The following is a 27,629-nucleotide window of genomic DNA, read 5'->3' as shown; positions in this document are numbered from 1 at the left end:
AGCAGTTTTTGAAGCCCCTGCTCTTTGGGCTGTCTTTGTTCAGGCTTCAACCCAGATAGGGTTGGGAACTCTAGTATTTTAGGGGCCATATATTTGTTGGTATTTCTTGAAGAAATGGTTATTCTGAGGAAATTTTCTACAAGCCAGTGTGGTAGCCAGCCTCCAAGATGATCGATCCGCAATGCTGTCCATGTCCTGATATTCATGCACTTGTAAATCCCCTCTCCCATATGGTACCAGGGTTTGTCTGTGTGACCAGTAGAATATGACAGAAGTAATCATATGTAACACACACGATTCGGGTATAAAAGACACTGTGGCTTCTTTCTTGGTCCCTCTGTCATCTGATCACTCACTCTGGGGCAAGCCAGTTGCCATGTAGTGAACAGTGCTGTGGAGGGTCGTGTAGTAAGGAACTAGGCCTTCTATCAACAGCCACGTGAGCCATCTTGGCAGCAGATCCTCTGGCCCTTGTCAGGGTCTCAGATGACTGCAGCCCTAGTGGACGGCTTGACTACAACCTCATAAGTGACCCTGAGCCAGCTTAGCTGAGCTGCTCCCCAATCCTGACCCCCAGAGACTGTATGAAATAAACATTTGTTACTTTAAATTCTTAAAGTTTTTGGATAATTTGTTTTGCAGCAACATAATAGATTTGTTATATGGTATTTTATTATATCATGGTATATCATCTGCATTATATTATTTCTTTTCCTTATAAAGTCTGGTGTCTGGACTCCACCCCCTTAATCTCTCTACCTCATCTCTTACCACCCTGCCTCCCCCCGGCTTAGTCTCACCCTTGGCTCAGTCTGCCACAGACCCTTTGAATTTGCTTTTCTCTCTGATGGAACTCCCTCCCACTCAACCAACCCCAAAATCTCTGCATGGTAACTTCTTTATCTCCTTCAAGTCTTCATTCAAATGTCATCTCCTCAGTATAGCCTGTCTTGACACTCTTCACTCCTTGTATAGTAACTCCTACATCTTCCTTTTTCTCCCCCCCTACTGTATTCTTAGCTCTTATAGTTATATAACATGTAGTAAAATATCTTTTACATATTTATCTTGTAATTTCTGTCTCCCTCCACTAGAATGTAAGCTGCATGAAGGCAAGAATTTGTATTTTTGTCTATTTTAGTTAATGTTCTATTCTTAGCATCTGGAATAGTGACAAGTATATGGGAGATATGCAATATATTTAGTTATGGGGAAAAAATGAATGTCATAAATTGCCATTTATACCTTCTAGATTCCATATTATATATCATATGCCATAGTATGATAGTTGACATATATGTTATATTTAAATGCAGTGCAAGGTAATGCAGATACAAGGGCCATAAATAAGAAGACCCAGCCAGGCACAGTGGCTCACGCCTGTAATCCCAGCACTTTGGGAGGCCAAGGCAGGCAGATCCCTTGAGGTCAGGAGTTCGAGACCAGCCTGGCCAACATGGTGAAAGCCCTTCTCTAGTGAAAATACAAAAATTAGCTGGGCATGGTGGTGGTTGCCTAAATATCAGCTACTAGGGAAGCGGAGGCAGGAGAATAGCTTGAACCCAGGAGGTGAAAGTTGCTGTGAGCTAAGATCACACCACTGCACTCCAGCTTGGGGGACAGAGCCAGCCCCTGTTTCAGAAAAAAATAAATAAATAGAGATCCGGCTTTGTTGCCTGTTGGCCAGCTATGTGACCATAAGCCAGGCATATAACTCTCTGGGTCTGTTTTACTCATCTGTAAAGTAAGACTAGTATAACTTCCCTGTCTCATCATAGAGTAGTTGTAGGGATCAAACGAGATGAATGTTACAGCATTTTTAAAGAATCTAACACATGATGTAAGTGTTTCTGAAATGTGTTCCAAAGACCAGTTATTCCAGGGTGTGAAGAAAAAGAAAGGTCAAAGAGGTTTGCAAAATGTGAGTTCCCATATTCTAACTCCTGCTGGACATTCGCAACTCACATTAGCACATGACAAGCTCTGAAAATCCTGCATAGAAATATCTACTCCCAGTGCACCTGACTAACATTGGGAAAACTTGCTCTATACAAATACATAGTATTATCTTTATTATCAGAATAGGATTGTTAGTTTATTATTTATCATTATTATTTTTATTATTTTTGAGACAGAGTCTTGTGCTGTCGCCCAGTCTGGAGTGCAGTGGCACAATCTTGGCTCACTGCAACCTCTGGCCCCCAAGTTCAAGATATTCTCATGCCTCAGCCTCCCGATTAGCTGGGATTACAGGAACCCGTGACCACGCCCAGCTAATTTTTATATTTTTAGTATAGACATGTTTTCACCACGTTGGCCAGGCTGGTCTCAAACTCCTGACCTCAGGTGATCTGCCCACCTTGGTCTCCCAAAGTGCTGGGATTACAGGCGTGAACCATCACGCTTGGCCTATTGTTACTTTAGATCAAGAAGGAATGCTCAAGTTCTTGGAACAGAAATTCCAGTGGGTTGGGCAATGAGATCCAGCAGCTGAAATGGAGATTGGAGGAGGTAAAAAGGAGGAGGAGGAGAAAATAGAAAAGGAGGTGGCACAAGAGAGGACAAAAGGAAAAGAAGAGCAAGGAAAATGAGAAGAAGAAACAGGCCGGGCGCGGTGGCTCAAGCCTGTAATCCCAGCACTTTGGGAGGCCGAGACGGGCGGATCACGAGGTCAGGAGATCGAGACCATCCTGGCTAATACGGTGAAACCCCGTCTCTACTAAAAAATACAAAAAACTAGCCGGGCGACGAGGCGGGCGCCTGTAGTCCCAGCTACTCAGGAGGCTGAGACAGGAGAATGGCGTGAACCCGGGAGGCGGAGCTTGCAGTGAGCTGAGAGCTGGCCACTGCACTCCAGCCTGGGCGGCAGAGCAAGACTCCATCTCAAAAAAAAAAAAAAAAAAAAAAAGAAAAAACAAAAATGGTGGTGAAGGGAGAAAAGGACAACTAAACTAATACTCTTTGCAAATAACTGTAGAAAAAAGGCAGGTCTGGCACGGTGGCTCACGCCTGTAATCCCAGCACTTTGGGAGGCCGAGGCAGGCAGATTACCTGAGGTCGGGAGTTCGAGACCAGCCTGACCAACATGGAGAAACCCCATCTCTACTAAAAATACAAAATTAGCCGGGTGTGGTGGTGTATGCCTGTAATCCCAGCTATTCGGGAGGCTGAGGCAGGAGAATCGCTTAAACCTGGGAGGTGGAGGTTGCCATGAGCCGAGATCACACCATTGCACTCCAGCCTGGGCAACAAAAGCAAAACTCCATCTCAAAAAAAAAAGAAAAAGAAAAAAGGCAGCCTGTGATCTCCTATGGATGGGGTGGGAGAGGGAATCCTGGAATCCTAGAGCTGCCTGCCGAGCCCTGCTTATTCCTTTAAGTGTGACCTCTGCCAATTTCCACAGTTGGAGCTCAGGCTTCCTTTTCAACTTCAGGGAACCTCTGACTGAAGATATTTCTTCCTTATCAGAGAGGAGGAATCAGGTAAACCAAATCAGCAGTTTCTTAATTTAGTGTACTTATTAAGTGCCTGAAATGGCAGCTGCCATTTTTTTCCTTTCCTTGTGAGCAATAAGCCTTGGCAGCACGCCTGGCCTCAAAAAGGAAGAGGGCCAGCAATTCCTCCTGAAAGGATTCCTTAGGCTAAATGGGACATGAAGAGGCCATCAGGTTTATTCCTGACCTCTAGGTAGGCCTGCCCTGGCCCAGCCAAATAGATGCTCTTAGAAAACGAGATTTTGCAGCTCTCTCAGGCATCCACTTATATTTCCAGCCCTCATGGTGAGGAAGTCCTTTATTATATCTCATGTCAGTCTTTTTCCTATAATTTGTTGTTGTTGTTGTTGTTTTGCCTTTCTCTTATTTCAGAATAAGAGAGTGATCTGTCACAAGTTGCATGCATAGTGCAATACATAGTAACCAATATAGAAACAACCCATCTCTCTGGTCGTATAATTGGTGAATACCATTTGAGAATCCTCATTTCCAGTCAATTGGGAGACTAGGCTTTATCTTTATTTATTTATTTAAATCAATAGAGATGAGGTCTCACTGTGTTGCCCAGGTTGGTTGTTTATTTATTATAAATTGTGGGATTCAAGGGTGGGATAGGGAAGTAATGGAAAGGAAGCCACATGCATTGAGTACCTGCCTGATCTTTTATATATGACATCTCATTTAATCCTCACAACAGCTCTAAAATAGAGAGATTACTATTCCCATTTTATAGGTGATGGAACTGAGGCCAAGAGGTAACATACCTAAAAGTCAAATAGCTAACATAAAAGTAGTGGAGTCAAAATCAAATTCACATCTGACTCCTAGGTTCATGTTCTCTCTACCCAGGGAGCTTGTATATATCACACAGAAACCTAGGTCTTCAGTTTCCTTGCATCACTGTGAGATATTTGGTCTATTGTCCAATAAACATGCTGAGGTTCTGGCTATTTTACATGCCCATTTACTATTTGGTAAACTTAGCACCACAAAGGTGCAAGTAACTCCATCAAGTGAATGCCTGAGAGAGCAGCAGAATCTCCTTTTCTTTTTTTCTTTTTTTGAGACGAAGTCTGGCTCTGTCTCCCAGGCTGGAGTGCAGTGGCCGGATCTCAGCTCACTGCAAGCTCCGCCTCCCGGGCTTACGCCATTCTCCTGCCTCAGCCTCCCGAGTAGCTGGGACTACAGGCGCCCAACACGTCACCTGGCTAGTTTTTTGTATTTTTTTTTTAGTAGAGACGGGGTTTCAACGTGTTAGCCAGGATGGTCTCGATCTCCTGACCTCGTGATCTGCCCATCTCAGCCTCCCAAAGTGCTGGGATTACAGACTTGAGCCACCGCGCCCGGCCAGAATCTCCTTTTCTTAAAGTATCTGTTTGAGCTGGGCCAGGGGAAGCTTACCTGGAGGCTTTCCTGTGACCAAATCTGAACTCACTCTACCTGATGTCCATTGTAATCTCCATAATGGTAAGGACTATGTCTGTTTTATTTATCATTGTATTCCTCCTAGAGCCTAGCACAGGGCCTGCCACATGGCAGATACTCAATATTGGTTCAATGAATGAACGATTAAGACAGACAAAGACTCTAAAAACAAGGTAAGAGAACCAACCTTTAAAAGGGCCAATGTTTAGTTTAAAGAAGAAGCAAAGAAGAGGAGAGGTAGCCAGGAAAAGAATGAGAGACAGCAAGATAAGAAAACTCAGCACAAATAAGCAAGATAAAAATAGCCTCTCGCCACCACTGTCCTTTTAAAATTACTTTCTATATTTGAGCCTAAGTGACAAGTGAAATCTCCTCTGTAATTTCCCATGTGTTCAGTTTAATGAATTTCCGGCAAATGGTTTCAGTATTGGAGGGCCAATTTGGACATTGTGGGGGTGGGGTTGGTGAGAAAATGAGGGGTATGGAAATAGACTAACAAACTGAGTCTAGAAACCAAATGAAGAGGTGATTGAAGGCATGTGAGGAAGGAACCAAGTCCTGGAACTTGTTCAACTCCAAGAAGGACTGGGAATTGATCTTGCTCTAGCTGGTGTCACCATGATGTTTCCCTACATGCTGTAGAGGGAGCCCACAATCCCAGGTTGCCTTGCAACTACGCTTTGTAGCACATTGCCTATTGTCTAAAGAGCTTCGTTTAAACAGAAGGCAATATGTTAATAACAATTTCAAACATTAGAGGGAATAATGAGACTGTGGCTCTTTCAGGTCCAACATGCCTTCTACATAGCAGGTATGCCATACATGTTAAACTGAGTCACAGTGAGGGGGTTGAGTTATGGAAGGAAAGCACGGGAATGCCCAGTCCACCCCTTTGCATCTGTGCTGCGGGCCAAATGCCTTCAGTTTTTCCATAGATGGAGGACGGAGCTCTGAGAGGCCACAGGACCCAGAATACAAAGTCCTTTTTATTTTAGTCCTTAAAATTGACAATGACAGGCTGGGCATGGTGGCTCATGCCTTAATCCCAGCACTTTGGGAGGCTGAGGCGGGCAGATCACTTGAGCCCACGAGTTCGAGACCAGCCTGGACAACATAGTGAACCCTGGTCTCTACAAAAAATACAAAAATTAGCTGAGCATGGTAGTACACACTGGTATTCCCAACTACTCGGGAGGCTGAGGCAAGAGAATCGCTTGAACCCAGGAGACACAGGTTGCAGTGATCATGCCACTGCACTCCAGCCTGTGTGACAGAGTGAGTGAGACTCCACTTCAAAAAAAAAAGAAAAGAAAATTGACAGTGACCATGCAGCCCACAATTACAAGCAGAATTATAGTTTTTTTTTTTTTTTTTTTTTGAGACGGAGTCTCGCTCTGTCACCCAGGCTGGAGTGCTGCGGCCGGATCTCAGCTCACTGCAAGCTCCGCCTCCCGGGTTCACGCCATTCTCCTGCCTCAGCCTCCCGGGTAGCTGGGACTACAGGCGCCGCCACGTTGCCCGGCTAGTTTTTTGTAGTTTTTTTTTTTAGTAGAAAAGGGGTTTCACCGTGTTAGCCAGGATGGTCTCGATCTCCTGACCTCGTGATCCGCCCGTCTCGGCCTCCCAAAGTGCTGGGATTACAGGCTTGAGCCACCGCGCCCGGCCAAGAATTATAGATTTTTTTTCAGGTTATCAAGTATGCTGCTTTCTTTTATGTGAGTGTGTGTGTATATGTGTGTGTGTGTGTGTGTGTATTTTATTTTATTTTGAGATGGAGTTTCGCTCTGTTGCCTAGGCTGGAGTGCAGTGGCACAATATTGGCTCACTGAAAACTCCACCTCCCGGGTTCATGCCGTTTTCCTGCCTCAGCCTCCCTAGTAGCTGGGACTACAGGCGCCTGCCACCATGCCTGGCTAATTTTTTGTATTTTTAGTAGAGATGGGGTTTCACCATGTTAGCCAGGATGGTCTCAATCTCCTGACCTTGTGATCTGCCCACCTCAGCCTCCCAAAGTACTGGGATTACAGGCGTGAACCATGCACCCGGCTGTATTTTATTTTATTTTATTTTATTTTATTTTTAATACATAGAGACAGAATCTTGCTATGTTGTCCAGGCTGGTCTTATACTCTTGGGCTCAAGTGATCCTCCCACCTTGGCTTCCCAAAATGTTGGGATTACAGGCGTGAGCCACCATACCCGGCCCCATATGCTTTTCATTGTTGTTATTTAAACAGTATTATTGAGATATAATTCACACACACTACAACCTACACATTTAAAGAGTGCAGTTTGCCAGGTGTGGTGGCTCACGCCTGTAATCCCAGCACTTTGGGAGGCCAAGGCGGGTGGATCACCTGAGGTCAGGAGTTCGAGACCAGCCTGACCAATATGATGAAAGCCCATCTCTACTAAAAATATAAAAATTAGCTGGGCGTGGTGGTGTGCACCTGTAGTCCCGGCTACTGGGGAGGCTGAGACAGGAGAATTGCTTGAAACCGGGAGGCAGAGGTTGCAGTGAGCCAAGATCGTGCCATTGCACTCTAGCCTGGGCAACAAGAGCGAAACTCCATCTCAAAAAAAAAAAGTGCAATTCAATGGTTTTTATTATACTCACAGTTACGTGCAACCGTTGCCACAATTTTAGAACTTTTTCATCACATCAAAAAGAAACTCCAAGCCCCTTAGCTATCACCTTGTCCCCGACTCAACCCTAAGCAACCCCTAATCTACTTCCTGTCTCTACAGATTTTCCTTCCAGTCTCTGCAGATTTTCCTATTCTGGACTTTCATATGAATGGGATCAAACAATATGTGATATTTTGTGTCTAGCTTCTTTATCTTAATGTTTTCTTTCTTTCTCTCTCTTTTTTTTTTTGAGATGGAGTCTCGCTCTGTTGCCCAGGCTGGAGTACAGTGGCGTGATGTCGGCTCACTGCAAGCTCCGCCTTCCAGGTTCACGCCATTCTCGTGCCTCAGCCTCCCCAGTAACTGGGACTACAGGTGCCCACCACCATGCCTGGCTAATTTTTTCTATTTTTTAGTAGAGACAGGGTTTCACCGTGTTAGCCAGGATGGTCTTGATCTGCCCGACCTCGTGATCTGCCCGCCTCAGCCTCCCAAAGTGCTGGGATTATATGTGTTAGCCACCGTGCCCAGCCTATCTTAATGTTTTCAAGGTTCATCTATGTTGTAGCATGAATCAGTACGTGATTCATTTTTTTCTTTTTTTCTTTTGAGACAGAGTCTTGCTCTGTTGCCAGGCTGAAGTGCAGTGGCTCCATCTCCACTCGCTGCAACCTCCGCCTCCCTGGCTCAAGCAGTTCTCCTGCCTTAGCCTCCCAAGTAGCTGGGAATACAGGCTCAAGCCACCACACCCAGCTAATTTTTTGTATTTTTAGTAGAGATGGGATTTCACTATGTTGGCCAGGCTGGTCTCAAACTTCTGACCTCAAGTGATCCCCCCGCCTTGGCCTCCCAAAGTGCTGGGATTACAGGTGTGAGCCACCACGCGCAGCCTCTTCTTCTTTTTTTTTTTTTTTTGAGACAGAGTTTCACTGTCACTCAGGCTGGAGTGCAATGGCATGATCACAGCTCACTGCAGCCTCAACCTCCCAGGCTTAAGCAATCCTCTCACCTTATCCTCCTAAATAGCTGGGACTACAGTTGTGTATCACCATGCCCACCTATTTTTTTTTTTTTGTAGAGATAGGGTCCCATCCTTATGTTGCCCAGCCTGGTCTTGAATTCCTGGGCTCAAGCAATCTTCTTGTCTTAGCCTCTTCAAAGTGCTGGGATTACAGGATTCATTCCCTTTTATGGCTGAGTAATAGTCCACTGTGTGGATATGCCACTTTTTTTTTTCCATTCATCAAGTAATGAACATTTGGGTTTGGGGGGCTATTATGAATAATGGTGCTATAAACATTTCTGTATAGGCTTTTGTGTGACAGGCTTTAATTTCTCTTGGGTGCATACCTAGGACTGGAATTGCTGAGTCATAAAGTAACTCTACGTTTAATCATTTGAGGAACTAACAGACGGTTTTCCAAAGCAGATGCACCACCATTTTACATTCCCACCAACAGTGTATGAGGGTTCCAATTTCTCCACATCCTTGCCAATCCAACTATGCTTTTGAGAAATAACAAGGACAACTGAAGAGCCCCACTCTAATTGAGTAGCTAGTACATAGCAGCAAGAGGAGTACACGGATGGAGGAGGGGTCCCTCCTCTACTCTAAGCCCTTAGGATCAGCCAGAGAGAATATAGCTATCTCTAGTACTCTTCCTGACCCCTTAGACTATGTTAGCTGCCCCCTGACATGTGACCAAGAATACATATAGTACTTGTCATTCTTCTCCACTGGACTGTAAGCTTTAGGCAGTCTTTGTCTGCAGCATCTGAACAGAGTCTGGCACATGATAGATGCTTCGTAAATGTTGATTGACTGAGTGACTAACTGAACAAACGACTAGATATTTCTCTACTGGTGGTTCCTGTCTAGGGAGAGAGAAAAAGAGTAGTCACAGAGGCAGAAGTCATCAAGGAGGGAAGCAGGAATGAGAGGAGATGTAGGAGAAAGGGAAAGGCAGGCAAGAAGCTTGGGGACCTGGTGTAACTTGAGGTCAGCTTTAAGTTATGAGGTCAAACTTAGAGCTAATGGACTTCCCCTAGTCCTTTACTTTCCATCTAGCTGCATTTTTTTTTTTTTTCAGAAATGTTCCCTTTTATGTTTTGTTATTATTCTCAACAATTTTGTCTTTGGAAGAAGAGGAAACAAAAAAGTAGAAAAATAGTTGATATTATAGGTAAAAAAACCCATAAATCAACCCACCAAAATTAATCCAGAATTTAAAAGGATGGAAGTCAAAAAGGTTGACTATGAAGGATTTTTTTTTTTTTTTTTTGAGACAGAGTCTCGGCCGTGTCACCCAGGCTGGAGTGCATTGGCGCAATCTCGGCTCACTGCAACCTCCGCTTCCCAGGTTCACGACATTCTCCTGCCTCAGCCTCCCAAGCAGCTGGGACTACAGGCGCCCGCCACCACGCCCGGCTAATTTTTTTTTTTTTTTTTTTTTTTGTATTTTTAGTGGAGACAGGTTTTCACCGTGTTAGGCAGGGTGGTCTCAATCTCGTGACCTCATGATCCGCCCACCTCCGCCTTCCAAAGTGCTGGGATTGCAGGTGTGAGCCACCGCACCCAGCCTGACTATGAAGGATTTTTAAGTTGGGAACAAAAGAAATCATCTTGGTTTTTCTCCAAAGGTCACTGAAAGACCATAGGTCAAAAAGTTGACCACATGTTCAACAGGACGTGAAAACACGGCTCACCTCACAGCCTTATTTATAATGGCTGGCCTTCCACACAAATCCTGCCTTCTACCTGGCCTAATCTGAATCCAGTCATCACCAGGTTATCAGTCCCTCTCTCCCCAAAGGTCTGCATAGCTCCCTGTCCTCAGTTACTTCTTGTCTCTTCTTTGAAAGCACACATGCACATTCACATTCACATACACATACACCCTCATCTTTCCTTTTCATGAACCTTCAGAGTAGCTCTGCCCTCTCCACTTTGTGTGTTTGGAAAGAAAGAAAGCGAAATATATGAGATGCCAATGCAATTTCTCCTTTAGCAGAGCTCAGCAGGACAATTACCCACCCAATCTGCCTGGTTTTATAGCTCTCATAACCTTCCTTTATGAACACGCTGTGACAGCCGGATGTAGGCATTGATTATGGCAGCAGTCTTCAGCCACATTCCTATTTAACTGCAAAGCAGAGCTCCTGCCTACCAGCCCAGCACTGATCATGTGACTTTTTAAATTACTGTATTTATGGAAGCCTTTTCCCAACCAGAGCCTGTGTCCAACTCCATCAAAACTGGGGAGGATTTGAGCTCGCCACTTCCCCTCCAGTGGCTCTTTGGCCCTACAGCCTAGGGTCTCTTACTGGAATCAAACTGGGGCTCTGGGCTTTCTTAGGAGAGGTCTGCAAGAGTTAGGGTGCACAAGAAGCATACCTTTTTCTTTATGAAAGAGCTGAGGAAATAGACAATGAAACATGTTGGCAGATGCCAAGGGCAGTGGCTTGGTTGCCAGGGGTTCATCTGGCAATGGTGCCGGTGCAAGAGATCAGCAAAACCCACAGGATAGGTTGTTGTTGTTGAGGGGCGGGTATCGGAAAGGAATTTGGGGGAATTAGAGCATGGAGTTAGGAATTACTGTTTGTAGGCCTTTCCACTCTGGACCCCAGTAGAATCATATGGACTCTAGCCAGTGAGAGAGGGAAGTTTTAGTGTTCCAAAGAAATCCTGGTAGCCTTGCAGGCAGTCTGTCCTGACCAAGGACTCTGCCTGCCTGGGCCATGGTGGAGGACAAGTCTAGCAGAGAAAGCCAGTGTTCTTCAGTTACTGCAGCTCAGCGAAAAATCCCACTGCAGGGCACTAGGGATGCCGGTACTGCAGAGGTAAGCAGTAGGAGTGACTGGCTTAATCTATTCGAAAACCTCCTAGAAAGATCCCGAAGACCGTGGACCAAGGTGACCTGCGTGGGTGGGCGATCCATTAGCCGAATGACAGCGTTGCCGCAGAAAGTCAGAAAAAGGATATGCGTGGGAAGCGCAAAAGCGTGGGCTGGGCCTGCAGCAACGGAAAGGCGCCACGCTCGTGAGGGGAACCAGCGTTCCGGGGGCGCTTAGTGTGGGCAGGCAGGAAGCCTGGCTCCACTAGGACACATAGATTCTCTCCTGAGCAGCTGCGAACTATGCGCCCCTTCTACCCTTAAGAGATGGGATGGGAGTCCAGCAAACGCAGCCATTGCTCAGACCCCAGCCCTTCTCTCCTGTAAGAAGCAGGTTCACCTCTGCCACCGCACTCGCATTTTTTTTTTTAAGCCCGGCCTTTCCTAGGCGGGGTCAAGGGCCCCGCCCACCGAAGCCACGCCCATAGCCGCCCCGGGGCGGGGCTCCCCTCGGCTCCCGGCTGCCCTTTTCCCTCCGGCCTCTACCAGTGCTGCTGCACCCTGCGGAGCTCCGAACACGTGCGCGTGAGTAAGGACCCCGAGGGGAGAGTCCTTGGAGGTTTCCCAGCCTGGGGAAAGAAGCAGTGTAGGGTGGCTTCTGCCGGGGCACGAGATGAAATTGGGGTTCGTCCCCTCGTGACCCCGAACTTGGAGGGCATCGGAAAGAGACCTGGGCCCCGGAGTCGTCCCCTGTTTTTCTACGGTCCCTCTTCTCCCTAGGGAGTCCCCTACAGCCTGACTCTGACAGCCTCGATCTCCCAGTGCCAGAGGCAGGGACTTTGGAAGGTTTGTGAGGAACAAATGTCCGGTGGAACTGAGTCAGCCCCTTTAACCTGAGCCTTGAAAGGGGCACGCTATTTTTAGATCTGTTTTTAGAGCCAGCGAACAATGAACCCTCTCTACTCATTTTCCTGTTCCTCTAAATTATTTGGAGGAAGTTTGGAGTGAAATTTGGGGATGGCTGGAAAAAGGTATGATCTTAGCCTTACATAAATTATAATGGTGACTGTGAGGCCGGGCGCGGTGGCTCACGCCTGTAATCTCAGCACTTTGGGAGGCCGAGGCGGGCGGATCACGAGGTCAAGAGATGAAGACCGTCCTGGCCAACATGGTGAAACCCCGTCTCTACTAAAAATACAAAACTTAGCTGGGCGTGGTGGCGCACGCCTCAAGTCGGTAGGCTGAGGCAGGAGAATCGCTTGAACACGGGAGGCGGAGGTTGCAGTGAGCCGAGATAGCACCACTGCACTTCAGCCTGGTAACAGAGCAAGACTCCGTCTAAAAAAAAAAAAAAATAGTGACTATGTAGAAATATTTATTATCATTTGTGCAAACATTTTGGTTATTTATTTTTTTTGAGACGAAGTGTCGCTCTGTCACCCAGGCTGGAGTGCAGTGGCAAGATCTCAGCTCACTGCAAGCTCCGCCTCCCGGGTTCACGACATTCTCCCGCCTCAGGCTCCCCAGTAGCTGGGACTACAGGCGCCCGCCACCACGCCTGGCTAATTTTTTGTATTTTTAGTAGAGACGGGGTTTCACCGTGTTAGCCAGGATGGTCTCTATCTCTTGACCTCGTGATCCGCCCACCTCGGCCCCCCAAAGTGCTGGGATTACAGGTGTGAGCCACCGCGCCCGGCCTAACATTTTGGTTATTGCTTTTAATCAGTAGTTGAGGTCTTGGCATGACTACTGCCTCCAATTCCTCTCACATCCAATACTGCAGTTATTTTTCTAAGTGCTGTTTTTATTGTCTTTCAGGAAGTCCTGTATTGGACTATCTAGTTTTCCCACTGTTCACTGCCCATTTCTCTCACTGGATAACTTTTCCCTTTTTACTCACTCATATTCACCATCTGAGCCTTTTTTGGAATGTAGCTCCTCAGGTGTTTACAGAGTGCCCACACTAGACCAGACATTATCCTGGGTTAGCTTATATCACTTAAGCCTCCCAACCACCCTATGTACAGAGTACTATTAGTTATATCCCCATTCGGCTTGGTGTACTCGCACCTGTAGTCCCAGCTACTCACCTCAGGAGGCTGAGGTGGGAGAATCACTTGAGCCCAGGAAGTGGAGGCTGCAGTGAACCATGATTGTGCCATTGCACTCCAGCCTGGGTGACAGAGAAAGACCCTGTAATATAATAACTCCATTCTACAAGTGAGGAGACTAAGGTATAGAGAGGTTACTCGCCCAGTGTCATTTGGCTAGACACTGGTTAGGCAATAGAGCCAGGCTCCCTGATACTTGTTTAATCGACTCTTTTTGCTACTGTTGAACTGCCATCGTGTATAAGTAACAAGAGGTGAAAACAAAGCTAAACAAGGATAAGCTATTGGTTTTATTGTCTGCTGTTGTTTCTGTGGCTCAGGCCTAAGATACCACGTTTCGAGGGCAAGGACTCTGAGCTGCACACATGTTCACTGTTGGCTGACTAACCTGGAGTTGTTTCATTGCAGAGAGGCCAGCTGTGGCAGATGCAACTGCAGGTGAGTGCAACCCCTTCAGCTCTCTTGGCTCCAGCTGTAGGCAGCTGCCTAGGTTGTCTTGTACCTAGGCAAGTGTTACACTGCTGGGAGAACAGCAGCCAATAGCTGGTTGGCATTCTGGCCCTGGTTCGTGCCAACTCTGTGTTGACTACCCCAGGATGCCAGCATAGTTGCTTATCCATTAATGTAGGGGTGTTTTTTGGCTTCCCTGGGCCACATTGGAAGGATAAGAATTGTCTTAGGTCACACATAAAATATAGTAACACTAACGATAACTGATAGCTAAATTTTTTAAAAATTGCAAAAAAAAAAAACACCCTCATAACGTGTTAAGAAAGTTTACCAATTTGTGTTGGGCTGCGGGTTGGAAAAGCTTGCATTAAGGTTTAATCTGTGAGAGCATGACTTTTTGCAGACAGAATAAATCCAGACCTTCCTGAATAGTTCTGGTCCAACAGGTTTGGGTAGCAAGAGTTTACTTGAATCATACCTTGGAAACAAAACAAAGCTAATGGGAAGAGGGGGTTGGTAAAAATAGATGGAAAAGTCACACCTTTATTTTTAGTGCCTACCAAGTGCTCAAAGGGGGCCAGATACAATGGGATTTTTGCTAATTTCACTGAAATTAAAGTGCATAGCTCCCACTACCCACCATAAAAGCTAGTCATAATTCCCTTTGTAGAGGATTTTACAACCATAGTTATCTATGGGATTCCCTATTAGGGAAACATTGATGGGAATTCACTTTAAAATTATGGACATTCTCTAGCTCTTTAATAAAATATTAAAATATCGATTGAGGGGGCTCTGGGAACTGAACAACTACAACCACACTAATTTCTCCTTTGGGCTGACAGTATATTCGCTTTAGTTGCTTACTGATTTTCAGAAATGAATAGTTGTTGCCCCATTAAAGTGAGTTCCTTTTATAATTGTTGCCCCATTATTGAGTTCCCTTTGTAGTAATTTTGTTTTGGAATGCTTTTTCCCAAGTGGTTGGGATGATAGGTGTGTGCCACCACAACCAGCTAATTTTTTGTTTGTTTGTTTTTTTAAGTTGTGGAGACAAATTCTCATTATGTTGCCCAGACTTTAGTAGAGACGGGATTTCACCATGTTGTCCAGGCTGGTCTCGAACTCCTGGGCTCAAGTGATCCTCCTGCCTCCCAAAGTGCTGGGGTTACAGGCATGAGCCACTGCACTATGCCTGGCCTGGAATGCTAATTTTTTGAGAAGAGGTTCTTTTGAGAAGAGATGACCCTCAGTTGCTGTGAAAAGTGACATCCTAGTTTCCACAGGAGGAACTGGGGAGGATGTTGGGGGGCAGGGGAGTTGTTTATCAAAGCTTGTTTTGTTAGATCAGTTGGCATTCCCTTAATAGGATTCTCTCAACTAAATATGAGTGCTTTGTGTGAATGCCTCAACTGTGAATAGCCTTTTACATATGGGGTCTTAAGGCTAGTGATATCTGTAGGGCTTGGGGGATGGTTAGCTTTATAGTACTCTAGGCAGGGAAAAGGCAAATAATGGTAAATAAAATAATTCCTGAGGCTGTAGGAATGAGGGTAAATCATAAATGGCAAGCAGCATTCTGTTTCCATCTCTCCAGATAAGGGTACTTAGGAGCTGTTGTTTTAGATTGGGGTGCCAAACATTCAAATTCATTGGGAATGTAAAAAACAAAAAAGAAATTAGGTGGGTGTGTTGGCATGCACCTGTAGTCCCAGCTGCTTGGGAGGCTAAGCTGGGAGGATCACTTGACCCAGGAGATTGAAACTACAGTGAACCATGGTCATGCCACTGCACTCCAGCCTGGACAGAGTGAGACTCTCTCTCAAAAAATATATATATACACAATGTATTGCTATTTATTCACCATTCTGTGTACTAGATCACTAAATTTGCTTGTCTTCCTTTTTAGGATGACTTGAAAGTAGGGCATCCTTCACCCATCTGAAGAGAGGAAATAGTGGCAGGTGACAGTCTGCATGTGTGGTTTTCAGGTAAATATCCTTGTTCATTCCAACATTGACTACCTCCTCTGTGCTAGGCCTGTTGGCTAGTTGGTATCTATCAGGAAACAACTGAGAGGTAAATTAACCTATATTTGTAAGATCCATGAAGGAAAGGACAGTATATCTTGTTTTATTCACTGCTAGATCCCAATCACAGTGCTTGGCACATGGCAGGAACTCCCTGAATGTTGGATAAAACAACTGAAAACATGGAAGGGGATTCCTGTTAAAGAGTTTGACAACAGGGTCTGCAATCAGTGCTTCCATGCCTGTTTTGCAGCCAACATTCGACTGATAGGTCTTCCACCTGGAGTGCCTGGGTATCTGAAACAATGAGAAAGCTGTTTCAGGAATCGTCCAGCAGTTGTCAGCTATCCAGGCTTGTGTGGTGCCTGTGATGGTGTTACACTCTTGGAAGAGCAAGCACTGTCTTTATTGAGGTTTGGCTCCAAGCACTGTTTTGGTGTTGTAGCTGAGTACCTTTGGGCAGTGTTTTGCACCTCTGAGAGTGGAATGACTCCTCCTGTGGAGTTGGTCCTAGTCTGGGTGCAAACAATTTTTTTCTGTTAGAAAAAGGACTCTGTCTTAGGGACAGCCTGTCATTCTTTACCTCTTTGAATCCTAGATGCCTTCACCTGAATATCATCTACCTCCATCACGACCCCAGATGTCTGACAGCCCTGTGTGACACCAAGATAAGTAATGTATGTAGTCTTCTTGTCATGTAGGTTCCAGTTAAATTACTGCAGCTCAGACAGGGGTAGGGTACTTAAAATTATGATTTGAAAAATTATGTAGAGTATCAGAATTTTTTTTTCTTTTTTTTGAGACGAAGTCTTGCTCTGTTGCCCAGGCTGGAGTGCAGTGGCTCGATCTCGGCTCACTGCAACCTCCGCCTCCCAGGTTCAAGCGATTCTTCTGCCTCAGTCTCCCAAGTAGCTAGGACTACAGGCACCTGCCACCACACCAGGCTAATTTTTTTATTTTAAGTAAAGATGGGGGTTTCACCAGATTGGCCAGGCTGATCTCAAACTCCTGACCTTGTGATTTGTCTGCCTCGGCCTCCCAAAATGCTGGGATTACAGGGTTTTTTGTTTGTTTTTTGAGACAGAGTCTCACTCTGTCACCCAGGCTGGAGTGCAATGGTGCGATCTCAGCTTACTGCAACCTCTACCTCCTGGGTTCAATTGATTCTCCTGCCTCGGCCTCCTGAGTAGCTGGGCTTATAGGCATGCACCACCACGCCCAGCTAATTTTTGTATTTTTAGTGGGCATGGAGTTTCACCATGTTGATCAGGCTGGTCTCGAACTCCTGACCTTGTGATCCACCTGCCTTGGCCTCCTAAAGTACTGGGAGTAAAGGCATGAGCCACCGCGCCTGGCCAAGTATCAGAATTTTAGAGAATTCTTAGAATCTAAAGTCCAACCCTTATTTTCTAGAGCTCTGCTGTGCAGTAGCTATATGCTACATGTGGCTGTGTAAGTTGATAAAAATTAATCAATTTCTTAATCTCAGAATCTGTTTAGCTGCTGACTACCCTACTGGAAAACTCAGAGAACATGTCCACCAATTCAGAAAGTTTATTATGCACTGCTGTTCAAAAGCAGGGATCAGCAAACTTGCTGTAAAGGGCCAGATAATATTACATTTGTTCAGCCATGTGGTTTTTGCAACTATGTTTGCAGCTCTAGTGCAAACACAGCCTTAGACAGTAGCAAGTCTATAGTTCTAATAGAACATTGTTTATGGACATTGAATTGGAATTTCATAAAATTTTCAGTGTCAAAATGTTTTTCAATGATTTACAAATTTAAAGACCATTCTTATTTTGAGAGCCATACAAAACAGGCTGGAATTGGCCCTCGGGCTATGGTTTGCCAACCTCTGTCCTAGAGAATGAAATTCAGGCCTTGAAAGTCGAACAGCTCATTAGTGACAGGTTCAGAGCCAGTAGCAACATGTCTCCCTGAAAAATTTAACGTTATCGATAGCTTTGCCTTAGAATGTTATACTCTTCATCTTTTAGGGCACTAAGGTGACTGTAAGAAATTAACCAGTAGTAAAAATAGTCTGTTTTTTGTGTGTTTGGGATTTGTGTTTTTTTGCATGGGTTACTTATACCAGTTTTCTCCACTTTTAATGTGCTCCAAAGGGAGAAGTCTTAAGAAAGAATAGCAGTCTGCACTTCTCAAATTCAGCCACAATCTCAGTCCAAGTTGATAAAACCAAAATGGCTCCCAAGGAAAGAGGAAATTTTTGTGTTATGAACAGTTACAGTATTTTAAATCTGAGTCCTCAAGTTCTAAGCATACAGGTTGTCTTCCTGACTACAGTAGGGCTATCCATGAGCAGAGAGAGGTTCCTATGTTGCTACTGGAAAAGAGATAATTCATTGGTATTTCTGTTCCTGTATTCAATATCCCAAAAGGCATCAATGGTGTAGTCATGTGCATTTAAATAATTTGATGGGATTTCCTACTTGATAAATAAAGTTAATTATTCACCTACATATCCCTCTTTTTTTTTTTTTTTAAGCAAAGAAATTTATTTCCTGGTGAGTCTAAGAAGATTAGTAAAACATTTCAGAGTAGTTTTTAAAATCTTTTTTGATACAGGGTCTCAATTGTGTCATCCAGCCTGGTGTGCAGTGGCACAATCACAGCTCACTGCACCCTGGACTTCCTGGGCCAAGCAAACCTCCTGCCTCAGCCTCCCAAGTAGCTGGGACTATAGGCACATGCTACCATGCCTGGCTTCAAAGTAGTTACTTATTTTTTTTAGAGACAGGGTCTCACTCAGGCTGGTGTGCAGTGGCGTGATCACAGCTCACTGCAGCCTCAACTTTCTGGGCTCACGTGATCCCCCGACTCAGTCTCCTGAGTAGCTAAGATTACAGGTGTCACTGTGCCTGGCCTCGAAGTAGGTTTTTTTTCTCTTTTCTTTTTTTTTTTGAGATGATGCCTTGTTCTGTTGCCCAGGCTGGAGTGCGGTGGCACGATCTCAGCTCACTGCAACCTCCTCCTCCTGGGTTCAAGCAACTCTCCGGCCTCAGCCACCCAAGTAGCTGAGACTATAGTCGCATGCCACCACACCTGACTAAATGTTTTTTTGTATTCTTAGTAGAGATGGGGTTTTGCCATGCCATGTTGGCCAGGCTGGTCTCAAACTCCTTACCTCAGGGTGATCCACCCGCCTCAGCCTCCCAAAGTGCTGGGATTACAGGTGTGAGCTACCACAACAAGCCGAAGTAGTTTTTTTCTGTTAATCTTTTCCCGTGCTGCAATGGAAACTGGAATGAGACTGGCAGGGTTACTGGTCTGTAAATACCCAGGCTGCCAGCTGCCATAGGTAGCAGTAAATACAAGTGCCTCTTTTCATTGCTTAGGCCAAGTTTCAGGTCTTAGGCCTGTACCATATTAAGAGGAAAAACTAAAAATGAGGGTTTTCAAACATCCCCACCAACCTTGAATTTAAAAAAAATGAAGGAACCACAACTAATAAACACTATTCCTGGCACCTGTCCATGATTTCACTTGATGGGTTGAAACAAACTAGTCAGTGGGATTTTATGTTGAAATTTTAGATCATGTCTCACTCAAATTTCAACCAGTAAAGCAAAACCCAGAGGGATAAATTCTGCAAGTCCCAAAGGGACACAAAGAGATGGCTAAGTGCCTAGGAATTCACACAAAGGAAAACACCATGCTAAGAGCTACTAATTAAGAACTTAAAAAGAGTGACAATGACTCCTGTGAATGTTGTTTCTTAATTAGGGCTTTGTGAAGAGCTCCAGTTAATGGACCTGTCAATATACTCTTGAAAAACAATTTCACTGAATTAACAAATTAACTGTAATAACTTAAAAATCTCTGCTTAGCAACATCTTTATCCTTAATGCTATTTAGGAACACTTATAATGAGCCAACTTGCTGAGTCATAAATTTGTCAATTTAGTAGCCTAGGGCTTGTTCAGAGGAGTCCCTGCTACTTATTTGGCCTTTCTTGCCCTCCAGTAAAGGCCCTTTAGGGTGTAAGAATGTTCTGTGCTGCTTCTTAAGGGTGATATACTCATTGGGAAAGCACAGTAAAAAGGACTTTAAATTTTATTTTATTTCACAATACTTTTAGATTTATAGAAAAGTTGGGAAGATGGTACAAAGAGTTCCCATATATACCATACCCAGTTTCCCTTAATAACATCTTACATTGGTATATTATGGTTGTCACAATTAAATGGGCTAATATTGATACATTAGTATTAACTAAAGTCCATACTTTGTTCAGACTTCATTAGTTTTTATGTAATATGTTTTGTCTGTTCCAGGATCCCATTGAAGATACCACATTACACTTAGGCTCCTGTTGGCCAGGACAGCTTCTTAGACTTGTTTTTAATGACCTTGACAGTGTTGTTTTGTTTTTTTGTTTGTTTGTTTTTATTTGAGATGGAATCTCTGTCGTCCAGGCTGGAGTGCAATGGCTCAATCTCAGCTCACTGCAACCTCCGCCTCCCGGCTTCAAGTGATTCTCCTGCCTCAGCCTCCCGCGTAGCTGGGATTACAGGCGCAAGCCACTGGGCCCAACTGCCTCCTAAATTCTTTAAACATTCCATTTTCATTCTGTGGTCTTAGTTTATTCTGTCATGTAGAGATTAGTGGTTGAGCCTGTTGTCTTTGAGAGTGGATGCTGTAGTCCTTACATGGCTGATTTTCACCCCATAAGCTTATAGTAGAGGATGAGGATTTCCTTTTTTTTTTTTTTTCTTGAGAGGGAGTCTCACTCTGTCACCCAGGCTGGAGTGCAGTGGCGCAGTCTCGGCTCACTGCAAGCTCCGCCTCCTGGGTTCATGCCGTTCTCCTGCCTCAGCCTCCCGAGTAGCTGGGACTATAGGCACTTGCCACTACGCCCAGCTAATTTTTTTTTGTATTCTTTTTTTTTTTTTTTTGAGACGGAGTCTCACTCTGTCGCCGGGGCTAGAGTGCGGTGGCCGGATCTCAGCTCACTGCAAGCTCCGCCTTCAGGTTTACGCCATTCTCCTGCCTCAGCCTCCGCAGTAGCTGGGACTATAGGCCCCCGCCACCTCGCCCAGCTAGTTTTTTGTATTTTTAGTAGAGACGGGGTTTCACCGTGTTAGCCAGGATGGTCTCGATCTCCTGACCTCGTGATCCACCCGTCTCGGCCTCCCACAGTGCTGGGATTACAGGCTTGAGCCACCGCGCCCGGCCTTTTTTTTGTATTCTTTAGTAGAGACAGGGTTTCACTGTGTTAGCCAGGATGGTCTCCATCTCCTGACCTCGTAATCCGCCTGCCTTGGCCTCCCAAAGTGCTGGGATTACAGGCATGAGCCGCCGCGCCCGGCCGTGGGGATAGGGATTTCATTATTAGCTGCTAAAAGGGAGAAGCCAAGCCCAGAACTAAGGGTTCTGATGAGTTGAAGGAGAGGAAAGATCCCCCTCAAGGCAAAGAGCCTCTGAGTTAGAATCTGTGCTTCACCAGAGTGACAATGGTAGAACTTTTCTTTCTCAGTATTAATTCTCTTGGAGAGAACTCTAGGGTTGTCTAAACCTGTTCAAATAGGCTGGCTACCCCAGCAAGTGATGGGTTGGATATAAGGCAAAGAACAGGAAGGGTGAAAGGAGGCAGAACAGACAAGTTCAGTCCCAGCCTCTGCTACCTCTAACCCCATGGCATTCTATCCTTTTCTACACTGGGCTTCCATTTCTTACCCCAACCATGATCTATCATTTAGTTTTCCAGGCACTTGACCTCCTTCTGATTTGTGTACTCCCTCCAAGGCTGAGTTGCAGTGAGTGACAATAATCTGTGCTAATTACTTATCTTGCCAGAAGACTCACACCCTTTTTAAAGGGTTTATGGCTTTTATTAACTGAATTCTATGCTAGATGTTAGGGATAAATGGTTAACAGGACACAGTTCTTGCTTATCTTGCTATGGTCTGTCAAGCCTTATGCAGTCTAGCCTTATCTCTCTTAGCCTCTTATCTTTATCATCCTTAGATTCCCTTGTTGGCCACCCTGGTTTCTTTCAGACCTTAATTAGCCTTTTGTCGCTACCTTTCTACACATGCTGTTTTTCCCTTCTGGTTCCATCTTGACATTGTCTATTTTGAGATCTCAGCTCAGTTGCAGAGAAGCTGCCTTCCCCATCTGGCCACCCATTCTATGTGTCATAGTACCATGTTGTACCATAGAGCTAGACACAGGTGCCATGTTGTGTCTTGAAATGTGTTCACGAGCTTCCAAAGGTTTACCTCAATCCCCTTTAGTCAAGAAGCCTCAATTCTACTGACAGTTGGTAATAATAACCTCTCTGTCATAATGTACCCAAAACAGAGTAAGAATATCATGCTTTTCAGTAATACTCCAGTGAGAGAGACTAAGAGTACCGTTTTTGTTCTTGTAAAATAATTTTTTTGGACATGAATACAAAGGTGTCAGGTTACCAAATCATTTACTAGTAGACTCTAACAATATATAGGAAACTAAATGTAGCCTTTAAACATTAAGTGATGATAATGGATTTGGCCGGGCGCGGTTGCCTATAATCTCAACACTGAGAGGCCAAGGAGGCTGGATCACTTGAGGCCAGGGCAGGACCAGCATGGCCAACATGGTGAAACCCTGTCTCTACAAAAGAAAACAATTAAAAATTAGCTGGGTGTGGTGGTGCATGCCTGTAATCCCAACCACTTGGGTGGTTGCAGTGAGCTGAGATTGCGCAACTGCACTCCAGCCTGGGCAACAGACGGAGACTGTATCAAAAAAAAAAGAAAATAATGGATTTGCAGAGACTTGCTATTTAGGTTTCAGACATCTGTTAACTAAAACACATGTGCGGGCTTTTGTTATTATTTCAGTAATCTGTAAATATCTTTATATTTGAGAAAATTTGTGAAACATCTTTGTGTGTAAATTGACTTGCAGAACCTCTCTTACAAGCAGGCATATTGGTAAGTAGCTGCCAGGATATAACTTACAACCATATTGAAGTGTATAATTATAACATGTTTATTATTCTGGGGTTCTATAAACAATAAAATATTTAAACCTATGATTTTTGTCATTAGGGTATACTTTGGGACATGTGGTGCCATAGAATATCAATACCATTTACTACATGTTGACCATGTTAAATACATTTAACACATCTCTTCTTTTAACAGCCCTACAAGGTACATGTTACTTGCCCAGAGTCACAGTCACACAGGAACTTGTGTGGTGTTGAATGAACCTGGCTCCAAAAGTAGTGTTTGGTTTAGGAGCTTTCATGTATTAAGTCTTGTAAATTTCTGCTTCTTCAATCATCAACCTTGTTCAATCTAACATCTTGAAGGGACTACTCAAATGCGTTACTTACAGATTCTTACACCAATTCCAAATGCCAAATACCTTGTTTCAGACGGTCAACATCTCTGCTACTCTTGCAGTGGGTTCTGTTTGTCCTAATGGAACAAAACATATAGTCTTTTAGATTTTTAAAAAATATTCCTCTGGAAAGCCTTAATGAATGCCACATTCTAATCCCTAGTCTTGCTCTATGATATGATTTATCACTTTTTATTAAAATTCTTCAATGCTTGCCCTATTGTGTCTTGAAGAAACTATGGGTTATTTTTATTTTTATTTTTATTTATTTTTTATTATTATTATTTTTTTTTTGAGACGGAGTCTCGCTCTGTCACCCAGGCTGGAGTGCAGTGGCGCCATCTCGGCTCACTGCAAGCTCTGCCTCCCGGGTTTACGCCATTCTCCTGCCTCAGTCTCCCGAGTAGCTGGGACTACAGGCGCCCGCCATCTCGCCCGGCTAATTTTTTTGTATTTTTTAGTAGAGACGGGGTTTCACCGTGTTAGCCAGGATGGTCTCGATCTCCTGACTTCGTGATCCACCCGTCTCGGCCTCCCAAAGTGCTGGGATTACAGGCTTGAGCCACCGCGCCCAGCCTTTTATTTTTATTTGAGACAGAATCTTGCTCTGTCACCTGGGCTGTAGTGCAGTGGCAAGATCTTGTCTCACTGCAACCTCCGCTTCCCAGGTGCAAGTGATTCTCCTACCTCAGCCTCCTGAATAGCTGGGATTATAGGGGTGCACCACCACACCTGGCTAATTTTTATATTTTTAATAGAGAGCAGCTTCACTGTGTTGGCCAGGCTGAACTTAAAACTCTGACCTCAAGTGATCTGCCTGCCTCAGCCTCCCAAAATGCTGGGATTACAGACGTGAGCCATCACCCCTGGCACTATGACATTTAAAAATTAATTCCTCAAGGGTTTATTTAAATTTTTAGAAGACGGAGATGAAGTTGGATTCCCTTTATATATGTATATGCCTGCTAAATTGGGGATATAATAAGATTTGGGGCTGGGCATGGTGGTGCAAGCCTGTAATCCCAGCTTGAACCAAGAAGGCTGAGGTTGCAGTGAGCAGAAATGGAGATTGTAGCACTGCACTCCAGCCTGGGTAACAGCAAAACTCTCAAAACACTTGAATAGGCACATTGTAAAATCATTACATGATAATACAACACAAAGTAATTCTTAGATAATTTCAAGAATATTTGCGGTTAATTGGTCTAAAAAATTACATAATCTCCCTACATGCTAAAACATTTGCTGTCTGGGCGTGGTGACTCATGCCTGTAATCCTACCTCTTTGGGAGGCTGTTGCAGGAGGATCCTTTGAGCCCAGGAATTCAAAGCTGCCATGAGCTATGATGGTACCACTACACTCCAGCCTGGTGAAAAGATCCTGTCTCAAAAGAAGCATTTGCTAAAATGGTTGACATTCGGCACTCCCAAGCTTACAAAATGTATCTGACTCCAAAAGCCACAGTAATGCTTAATGAGGAAACCCTGGAAGTCTATCAGTTAAAAAGAGAAAGCTTTATTCAAGGCTAGCAAAGGCAATCAGGCAAGAAAAGGAAATATATGAAAGGGAAAAAAACGTTAAAATGAGGTAAGATTACTTGGAATGCTGTTTCACCTGAAAATAGTTAATTGAGGTAGCAAGTAATCAGTTTTAATACAAATTTGTGCTTAACAAGGGGGATAAGTAGGAAATTGAAAGGAAAATAAGGCTTAGAATAATTAAGTTATGTATGAAGAAGGCATTGGAATGATGACTGTACAATAGAGGCCTAATAAAGTAAGTCATACCATGTCCAAGGAATCTCAGCATAGAATGGAAATTGTCAGTTTACAACAGTTGCTTTTGTAAACACTTGCTTTTGTAACTGGACAAGATGATTCTAACATTCATATGGAAAAATACAATGATAGTATTCTGCAAAATTAAGGGTGAGGAAGGAATAAAACACAAAAACAATAGAAGGTAGCTCAGGCTTGTAATCTCAGCTACTTGGGAGGCTGAGGCAGGAAGATTTCTTGACCCAGGAGTTCAAGGTTGCAGTAAGCTGTGGCTGTGCCTCTGCACTTCATAATCTCAACTACTCAGGAGGCTGAGGCAGGAGAATCCCTTGAACCCAGGAGGCGGAGGTTGCAGTGAGCCAAGATCCTGCCACTGCATTCCAACCTGGCCAACAGAGCAAGACTCCGTCTGTGGGGAGGGGGAGGGAATTCTGTGGAGTGATTGGGGTGTAGCCAACTGGAGGCTCCACTTTTACTTGTGGGTGACATGATCTCTCACCTGGAAGCTCAGCTGGGCCTGCTGACTGTAGCATCTTTGCTCTTTTCATATGGCTTGAGATTCTCACAGTATGGCAACAAGGTTCTAAGTGGATAAAAGCAGATCTTGAAAGTTCATTTCTGGGCTGGGCATGATAGCTTATACCTGTAGTTCTGGCACTTAGGAAGGCAAAGGCAGGAGGATTGAGTGAGTCCAGGAGTTCGAGACCAGCCTGGGCAACATGGCAAGACCCTGTCTGTACAAAATGTTTTAAAAAGAAAACATTAGCCAAGCGTGGTGGTGGGCATGCTCCCAAATACTGGGAGGCTGAGATGGGAGGATTGCTGGAGCCTGGGAAGTCAAGACTGCACTTTAGCCTGGGCAGCAGAGCAAGACTGTCTCAAAAAGAAACCCCACCAAAACCAAAACAAAAGTTTGTTTCTGTATTCTATTATTCTGTAGGGTAAAGCCAGTCACAGGGCCTTCCAGATATAGGGTGAGGGGAAATTAATTGCATTTCATGAGAACAGCAGCATAGAATTTGTGGCCATATTCAGAAGAATATATATATATATATATATACATACACACATATATGTACATGAAATGCTTTGTGTATGTATAGTAACTTCTTAGGACACATGAGAAATATAGTAGTTGCCTTTCTTATTGTAGGTATATCTAAATCGGGAAACTTGATAGGACATCAGTAAAGTGGCAGAATAGAACAGTCTGGTGCTTAGGACCTCACAGAAACACCAATTTGAACAATAATCAATACAAGAAAATACCTTCACAAGAACTAAGGAAGCCAAGTGGCAGATAGTACCTGGGTATGGCACAGAAATAAGAAAAGATGCAAGTGAGAACCGGATTTGCCTTGTATGCAAACTCCAGCCCCACCTCAGTAAAACCCACTGACTGGCAGGCCCTCACAGCCTCATACTCCAGGCTGGTACCTGCAACTCCAGGTCAGGTTCAAGCACCTGTGGACCTACACTTCAGGCTGGCTCCCACATTCAGGCTTCAGGCCCACTGCTGCACATCCAGGTGGCAGGCTAGCCTACCACATATGGTGTGCCCAGTGTCTGGATGAGCTGACTGCTGAAAGATTTTCTCAGTTAAAGCCAGGCGTGAAGACCAGAATAAGTGTCCCCTTAAAATGTGTGGATACTAACGCATGACCATAAGGATCATAAACAATCAGGGAATCACAGAAAGGTGCAAAATAAATCACCAGCAACCCTAAAGAAGTGGCAATTTATGGACTGCCTGACAATTAAAAATAATGTTATTGAAGAAGCTCAGTGAGCTACAAGGGAAATCCAGATAGAGAACTAAATGAGGGCTGGGCATGGTGGCTCACGTTTGTAATCCCAGCACTCTAGGAAGCCGAGGCAGGCGGATCACCTGAAATCAGGAATTCCAGACCAGCCTGGCCAACATGGTGAAACCCCATCTCTACTAAAAATAACAAAATTAGCCTAGTGTGGTGGCACATGCCAGTGATCCCCGCTACTGGCTAGGGAGGCTGAGGCAGGAGAATCACTTGAACATGGGAGGCGGAGGTTGCAATGAGCGCCATTGCACTCCAGCCTGGACAATAAGAGCGAAACTCCATCTCAAAAAAAAAAAAAAAAAATTAAATGAGATCAGGAAAACAAGACATGAACAATATGAAGTTCAACAAAGAGAAATCATTAAAAAGAAACAGGCCTGTAATCCCAGTTACTTGGGAGGCTGAGGCAGGAGAACTGCTTGAACCTGGGAGGCGGAGGTTGCAGTGAGGCAAGATCATGCCACTATACTCCAGCCCGGGCAAGAGAGCCAGACTCCGTCTCAAAAAAAAAAAAAAAAACAAACGGAATAATGGTACATTACCCTCAATGGTAATTAAAATGTGTTATCAACTGCTTAATAGAGCATGTAAATAGTGGTCTATTCTACTAGACACCTGAGTTCCATGAGAACAGAGACCTTTTATTTTGTTTACTATTGTGTACTGGCAAGTGCCTAGTATACAATAGTAACAAATAGTCTCT

General features: G+C 44.5%; 1 protein-coding gene and 1 non-coding gene across 3 annotated transcripts in view; both read left to right on the top strand.

The window, feature by feature from the left end:
- Positions 1 to 11,561: 11,561 nt before the first annotated feature.
- The window catches only part of MATR3 (matrin 3), a 61,555-nt gene continuing 45,487 nt past the window's right edge, over positions 11,562 to 27,629 (top strand). For both annotated transcript variants that reach the window (XM_033181068.1, XM_033181065.1), the window contains exons 1-4: positions 11,562 to 11,965; positions 13,900 to 13,929; positions 15,851 to 15,932; positions 16,570 to 16,648. The gene's annotated coding sequence lies outside the window, so the exon portion shown is untranslated. The remainder of the gene's footprint in view (positions 11,966 to 13,899; positions 13,930 to 15,850; positions 15,933 to 16,569; positions 16,649 to 27,629) is intronic.
- Positions 16,301 to 16,501, top strand: LOC117066238. The gene has a single exon (XR_004430219.1). It is a non-coding gene; the product is annotated as a small nucleolar RNA SNORA74 (small nucleolar RNA).

Source organism: Trachypithecus francoisi, unplaced genomic scaffold (genome assembly GCF_009764315.1).
Source record: "Trachypithecus francoisi isolate TF-2019V2 unplaced genomic scaffold, Tfra_2.0 Lachesis_group2, whole genome shotgun sequence".
NCBI classification, from domain to species: Eukaryota; Metazoa; Chordata; class Mammalia; order Primates; family Cercopithecidae; genus Trachypithecus; species Trachypithecus francoisi.
Note: the sequence above shows the minus strand (reverse complement) of the source record. Positions and strands in the feature narration are given on the sequence as shown.